The following is a 7,776-nucleotide window of genomic DNA, read 5'->3' as shown; positions in this document are numbered from 1 at the left end:
GCCGCCCACCATCGACGACCCTCACCATAGACGAGATCGAAATCCTCCCTCCCTCCCGTTCTCTCCTAGCCTTATCGACTCTGAGCCAACCAACCACTCCGTCCTTGGGATTTTGTCGCGCAGCGCCTCGTCTCGCCGGCCCGGCGACCATAGGCAGGTAGTCCACGGCCAGGATGGCGGCGTGCCCCGCCACAACCACGTACACGCACGACACTCCGCGCCTCCCCTCCCTCTAACGCGGTTCCTAACATATTGCTCCTCTCCTCTCCTTGGGTGACATGCAGGGCTTGCATGGGAGCAGCGCACGGCGGAGGCCTCTGGAGGAGAAGCGGGAGTAGCCCGACCGTCCTCGCGCGCCCGACCCATGGCAGGAGCACCACGGCGCGCGCCTCGGAGCTACAACATCTCCTTCGGCGACTTCATCTTCGGCATCGTGCCGGCCACGCTCGTCGGCGTCGACATCCTGGCGACTTCCTGTAATCCAGTTCGGCAATGCGTGCTGGGAACTTTACTGCCTCGAGCACGGCATCCTGGTTCGTCATACCCCATCTCATCCCATCTCTCGCCCCTTTCGATGTCAGATCTTCTCTAGTCTGGAATATTTAGGTTGTAATTGATGCGCAATTTGAACCGTGATCGGATTACTGGATTACCTTCCCATGTAGGTCTAATTGTTTTCCCCCCGGGAATGCGGCAATTAGTGTTCGATCTGTGCGACCCTTCTGAATTTATGAGGAACATGAACTGTTCGTAGTTCCTAATTTAAGCATGTGATCTGTGATGTCTAGCCATTTCGTTTTGTAGTTTAGATCTGATAAGCAATTGCAGTACGAGGATCGTGCTTTTCATGAGACATGGGTGAACTACTGTACTAGTATAGTTGCCACTTGTGTGAAATCTCAGATCTAGTTAGGCCATTATCATGCTTTACATAGTCATTTAGTGGTCCAATGTTACATTGCATCTACGGACTTGCATTATTGACGAGGGTGTATTTGGTTTGGGGCTCCATTGAAAAGGGAAGCATAAATATTCTGTCTGCCACCAAATTCTTTGTGGCTTTCTGTACTGCAAACATAGGACCGGGATGTTATTGTTGTGAGCAATCAGAAGGAAGCAATAAAACATGCTGTCTTGTGTACATTTCACCATCCGCCAATCATTTGTTTATATCATCATCTTATTACCGTGACCAAAACTTACTCTTGTTCTTGCCCTTGCAGATCGAGGATATTGTCTGAGTGGCCAGGCGAGCCTGCTACAGAGCTTTGCCCATGGCGGCGACTGCGTGATCGAAATTAGCTTCAGTTTTGCTAGGATGTGTCATTATGAATCTGATACAGTGTGAAGTATGTGTTACATCTGCTCCTGCATACATGAAACTGCATGTGTATAGATAAATTTCTCTTGATCTGTAGCGCATTTGCGCCTTGGCATAGCATTTTTCTTTCCATAGAACTGAATGCCGCGGATAGAACTGTTCAGGCAGTCTGTCTTAGTAGTAGCTACTGAAAACTGACTTGCACTGCTTCATGGAAATCTCTCATGGTCACAGTGAAGAACTCTACTTGTACAGCCAAAATTGATTCAAATCCTACGTATCTAGAACTGCATCTTCACATTCTTTAGTGCAGCCATGTAGTAGCACTGTAGTAACCTTCTAGATCAGTTCATTTAGCGATTTTTTTCCGGGAGTTCATCTTGTAATCTATTTAGATCATGAAGTTTCTAGGACAGTTGCCTGCCTGCTTGTGTGATAGGCGTCACCTTTCGTGTATTAAAGAAACAAGCTGATCCGGTTCCTTTGGTTGAACAGGATGTTCTTGGGTAGTGTGAGCAAGTACTGCATCAACAGCCTGGGCTGCCCCGTCTCGTGATCAAGGGCGCCTGACCCATCCTCGACCAAACAAACATTCCTCATTGTATTCCACACCGTGATTCTTGAGGTTTCTATTGTGTTGTACGTACGTACTCCTGTGCAAATTCACTGCACACTTCCAAGAGTACTATATGGCTTATGTTAGTATCATTCATGTGTTTGTTAGTGCTTGGTTGGATGAGGCTGGATTTGTGCACCTCCGATCTAATGCATTTGTGCGTGCGTGTGTTGAACAGTGACCTCAGATCTTGTGAAGGGCGCCAAGGAGAAGCAGCTGAAGGTCAAGGGCCCGGTCAGGATGCTGCTCAACATCACCACCAGGAAGTTCCCCTGTGGAGAAGGTAGCCACCTCCCTCTCTTTGCCCTTCTGCCCGATCCCATTTGCTTAGTAGCTCTGCATTGTATCTGGTCCTTACATGCTCACAGTAGCTCATTGGTGATGTGGGTCACTATGTTTTTTTGGATAGCTGACTGTTTAGACCGCTGCGGCCTTTCCGTGACGATGATGATGTTGTGCTGGGTAGAGGATGTGAAACATTTAGACCGCTGCGGCCTTTTCGGTCTTTGATGATCTAAAATTGAGCTTTTTAAAACTGATGCTTAGCATGCCATCAACGTTTTTTTGTTCCTCATCTAGAGATGCAGCTCCGTGTGTTGGTGTGATATAATGTAGAGGAGTTGCATGTGAATCATTTGTCAGCTGAGCATATCATGTTACAAGGAGATGCTACTGAGATTTTACGTCGTTGAAGTATCTTAAAACGAGCTTTTTAAAACTGATGCTTGGTTGATCTAGCTCTAGTATATTAGTTGGGTGAGAGTCTGTTGTTGATGGTGCAGTGTTGGCATTTCTTTTTACATCGTTGAAGAATAAAAAGGATAAGCATTTCTCCAGCCAATTCTGAAGTAGTTGCTGTTGTGTAGTCATCGGCTGGACCTATGCATTTCATCATAAGTCAGATATTGCTTGGACTATACTTCTGAATAGAATTGAAACATTTCTCTTTCGTTTATTTGTCTTCAATTCTTTGGATCGAACAACTCTCTTGAACACATGTTCATTAGTGTGGTGATGGTTAAACAACTACAGTTGATCGGTGTTTTTTTGCATTTTTGGATTTCTCAACCTTGGATATTTTGCCAAAAATAAACCCTTAGATTCATTGCCATTCCTTTGATCATAATTTGTTGTGGTTGCTAAGTATTTTTTAGCAGTAATAAAAACCTGGCTCTTTCATGTTACAACCCAACAGGAGCACCCCTGTTTGTCTGTGTAATACACATATTTGCTCTGCTGCTCTTATTTTTAACTAATCAACGCAAGGATGACGACAACCATCGTTGTTAGATTTGTTATCCATGTTGAGGTGTAGAACAACAGCAGGTTAAAACGTTTTATTTGCCCTATGCAATTCTGTTGTTTTATTTTCCCTTTATAGTATTGTACAAACTGATGAATTCCTAGCATAAACAAATTATTCTATAAGATTTGTAAACTAATGCAAACTCAGCAGCAGCAACTGTATACTTCAGCAGGAGCAGTATACTTCAGGAAGTTCTGTTCATTATACTAATGCCTCAGCAATAGTATAATATATTAGGTGTTGTTCCTGTTATCCATACTTCATTATTCTGTTATCCATGCTAATGCCTCAGCAACAGTATACTATTGTTATCCATGCTCCTAGCTGCTTGTGTATCTGTTTATTATTCTGTTCATTATTCTTTTCCTAGTTGTTCTTTGTTGGAAGATATTGCTTTCATTGGCAGCCATGATAACATAATTTCCTCTCTTCTACAGGAGCTCTAGGCTAAAGAAGTTCGAAGAAGGGAACACTTCATCTTTGTAGCTAGTTTTATCTTCCTAGGTGTTTTATGTTCCTGGGTGTTTATTCCTGGGTGTTCCTGGGTGTTTACTTCAGAGATGTTCCTTGATGTTCCTGGGTGTTTGCACTTCCTGGGTGTTGTAAATTACCAGATGATGTGAACTATGCATGATTGTAATATATATAATATACTCATTTTGGTCGCCATTTGTGAAAATTTGGGTGATTGAAATATTGGAAATGTTGATTATTTATTGTTTTTTGAGGATCAGTTCATTAATTGCTGATACATCAGAAATGAAACAAATACTACTTGGGCCCTAAAAAGGCCACAAATCAAACAATTCGGGAAAGTGAAGAAAATCGCTTAAAAATCAATTGTGAAAAGGTGAAGGCCAAGAAAACAAAAAGGCCTAGGCCCAAAAATAACAAGGCTGAAATGTTGGGCTTGGCCCATCTACCCGACCAAAATTAATATGAGAAAAAACACAAATAGGCTGAATTGTTGGGCTCGGCCCATGTAAAGTGTCGAATTGGACCTGGCTGAATCTTATCAACAACCTTTTCAATTGGTCGCAATTTTGCCACGTCAGTTTGCCACGTCGGATCCGACGTGGCCTGGGCACAGAGCTAGCGACCAAAACAGAAGGTCATAGAATCAACGACCTTTGGTTTTGGTCGTGGAATTCCACGACCTTCTCACAGAGAAGGTCGTTAATTTTAGTTTACGACCGCCAGCTTTTGACCTTCTGTTTTTGGTCAAAAAAAGGTCGCAAATGAAAATCAATGACCTTTTAGAGACCAATAGTGAGGGTCACAAGTTGACATATTTCTTGTAGTGTGACAAAGGAACAACGTATGTTGTTATGTGGTTTGACCGATAAAGATCTTCGTAGAATATGTAGGAACCAATATGAGCATCAAGGTTCCTCTATTGGTTATTGACCGGAGACGTGTCTCGGTCATCTCTACATAGTTCTCGAACCTGTAGGGTCCGCATGCTTAAAGTTCTGTGACAATCGGTATTATGAGTTTTTGTGTTTTGATGTACCGAAGGTAGTTCGGAGTCCCGGATATGATCACGGACATGACGAGGAGTCTCGAAATGGTCGAGACATAAAGATCGATATATTGGACGACTATGTTCGGACATCGGAAGTGTTTCGGAAGGTTTCGGACATATACCGGAGTACCGGGGGGTTACCGGAACCCCCCGGGGAATATATTGGGCCTAATGGGCCTTAGTGGGAGAAGAGGAGGGGCGGCCAGGGCAGCCGCACGTCCCCTCCCCCTCTAGTATGAATTGGACAAGGAGGGGGGGGCGATGCCCCCCTTTCCTTCTCTCCTTCTCTCCCTTCCTTCTCCTCTCCTACTCCTACTTGGAAGGGAGGAGTCCTACTCCCGGTGGGAGTAGGACTCCTCATGGGGCGCGCCATACGAGGCTGGCCCCTCCCCCTCCTCCAATCATTTCTATACAGGGAGGGGCACCCCTTGGAGACACAACAATTGATCATTGATCTCTTAGCACTAGTAGAAAAAGGGTCAAATGTGAAGCACATTAGTGCCGGTTTGAATTTGAGCCGACACTAATGTGACCATTAGTGCCGGTTCCAATGGCTAGGCGGGCGGGCATCATTAGTACCGGTTCGTGGGCAACCTTTAGTGCCGGTTCATGCCACGAACCAGTACTAATGAGGCTGTGTCAGGCTATGGTCAGGCTGGGGCCCCCACGAAGACCTTTAGTACCGGTTCATGCCATGAACCGGTACTAGAGTTTCTTAGTAAGCTGAATTTTAGTCCCACCTCGCCAAGAGAGAGGCAGTATGAGCAGTTTATAAGCCGTGAGTGCACAGACAATGACGAAGAGGCGCAATGCTCACCTGCATGTTGATTAGCTTCAAGCCTTTCGAAATAGCATAGATTGCACTGAGCTATGTGCAGTGTAGTCTACACTATTCCGAAAGGCTTGAAGCAAATTAACCAGCATTGCACCTCTTTTTTATTTTTATTAACTTATTTGAACTCCGGACTTCTTTTGTGTTCAGTATGCAGCATTCAAAGCGACATCATCAATTTCCAACATGTTCTGACATCATTTATTATTTTTCGGTCATTTACCTAATTGTTTAGAGAGCTAAATGACCGTGAAATTGAAAATCACTACAAAATGAATTCTAAAAATGTTGAAACTTGGCATGGTATCATCATTTCACCCGCATAGCATGTGCGAAAGAGTAGAGAAGGTCACAGAAAAAACTGGACGCACTTCGTGTACAAACTGGACAAACTCTTTCGGAGTATCAGGGTTTCGGACGAGAACTCATCTGTTACACGGGCACTTCAATGTTTTTTAAACTTATTTGAACTCCGGACTTCTTTTGTGTTCAGTATGCAGCATTCAAAGCGACGTCATCAATTTCCAACATGTTCTGATATCATTTGTTGTTTTTCGGTCATTTACCTAATTGTTTAGAGAGCTAAATGACCGTGAAATTGAAAATCACTACAAAATGAATTCTGAAAATGTTGAAACTTGGCATGGTATCATCATTTCACCCGCATAGCATATGCGAAAGAGTAGAGAGGGTCACGGCAAAAACTGGACGCACTTCGTGCACAAACTGGACAAACTCTTTCAGAGTATCCGGGTTTCGGACGAGAACTCATCTGTTACACGGGCACTTCAATGTTTTTTAAACTTATTTGAACTCCGGACTTTTTTTGTGTTCAGTATGCAGCATTCAAAGCGACATCATCAATTTCCAACATGTTTTGACATCATTTGTTGTTTTTCGGTCATTTACCTAATTGTTTAGAGAGCTAAATGACCGTGAAATTGAAAATCACTACAAAATGAATTCTGAAAATATTGAAACTTGGCATGGTATCATCATTTCACCCGCATAGCATGTGCGAAAGAGTAGAGAGGGTCACGGCAAAAACTGGACGCACTTCGTGTACAAACTGGACAAACTCTTTCGGAGTATCAGGGTTTCGGACGAGAACTCATCTGTTACACGGGCACTTCAATGTTTTTTAAACTTATTTGAACTCCAGACTTCTTTTGTGTTCAGTACGCAACATTCAAAACGACGTCATCAATTTCCAACATGTTCTGACATCATTTGTTGTTTTTCGGTCATTTACCTAATTGTTTAGAGAGCTAAATGACCGTGAAATTGAAAATCACTACAAAATTAATTCTGAAAATGTTGAAAATTGACATGGTATCATCATTTCACCCGCATAGCATGTGCGAAATAGTAGAGAGGGTCACGGCAAAAACTGGACGCACTTCTTGTACAAACTGGAAATAAAAGAAAATAAATAGAAGAAAAGAAATAATACAAAAAATAAAAAAACTATACAAAAAAATTACTAAAAAATAAATAGAAGAAAATAAATAATGCAGAAAAGAAAAAAAACTATATAAAAAATTACTCAAAAATAAATAGAAGAAAATAAATAATGCAGAAAAGAAAAAACTATACAAAATTTGTTGGCGCGCTGTCCAGTGGGCCTGCCAGACCTAGGGTGTGCAAATGCAGGCCCAGAAGGGCCAGCAGACTCACAAGGCAGCGCGCCCTAGTTAGGCCCAGAAGCCTCCTATATAGAGAAGCTTGAAGGAGCAGCCACGACTGGGTTTATAAACCAGTGCGGCTGCCCTTCGCTCGGCGAGGTGGGACTAAACATTGTGCACCGCCGGTGGCAGCGCACAACCATTAGTACCGGTTGGTGGCTTGAACCGGTACTAAAGGGGGAGGGTCTTTAGTACCGGTTCGTGGCACGAACCGGTACTGAAGGGGTCGTTTCCCGCCCCTTGGCCTGGCGAAAATTGGCCTTTAGTACCGGTTGGTGGCTCCAACCGGTACTAAAGACCCCTCCTATATATATGTCACTTACAAAAAAATCAGTTTCATCGACCACCAGTACTTCTTTTCGATCCAACTTCTTCGCCGCGCCCGTCGCCCATCGCGCGCCGCCCTCGCTGCCCCCGCCGCCCGTCGTCGCCGTCACCGCCGTCGCCCACGCCACCCGTCGTCGCCGTCATCGCCGTCGCCCCCGCCACCC

General features: G+C 44.1%; 2 pseudogenes; both read left to right on the top strand.

The window, feature by feature from the left end:
• The first annotated feature begins 2,397 nt into the window (after window positions 1-2,397).
• Window positions 2,398-2,482, top strand: LOC119295934 (annotated as a pseudogene).
• Window positions 2,483-2,581: 99 nt separating this feature from the next.
• On the top strand, window positions 2,582-2,665 carry LOC119295909 (annotated as a pseudogene).
• The last annotated feature ends 5,111 nt before the right edge of the window (window positions 2,666-7,776 follow it).

This window comes from Triticum dicoccoides, chromosome 1A, assembly GCF_002162155.2.
Source record: "Triticum dicoccoides isolate Atlit2015 ecotype Zavitan chromosome 1A, WEW_v2.0, whole genome shotgun sequence".
NCBI classification, from domain to species: Eukaryota; Viridiplantae; Streptophyta; class Magnoliopsida; order Poales; family Poaceae; genus Triticum; species Triticum dicoccoides.
Note: the sequence above shows the minus strand (reverse complement) of the source record. Positions and strands in the feature narration are given on the sequence as shown.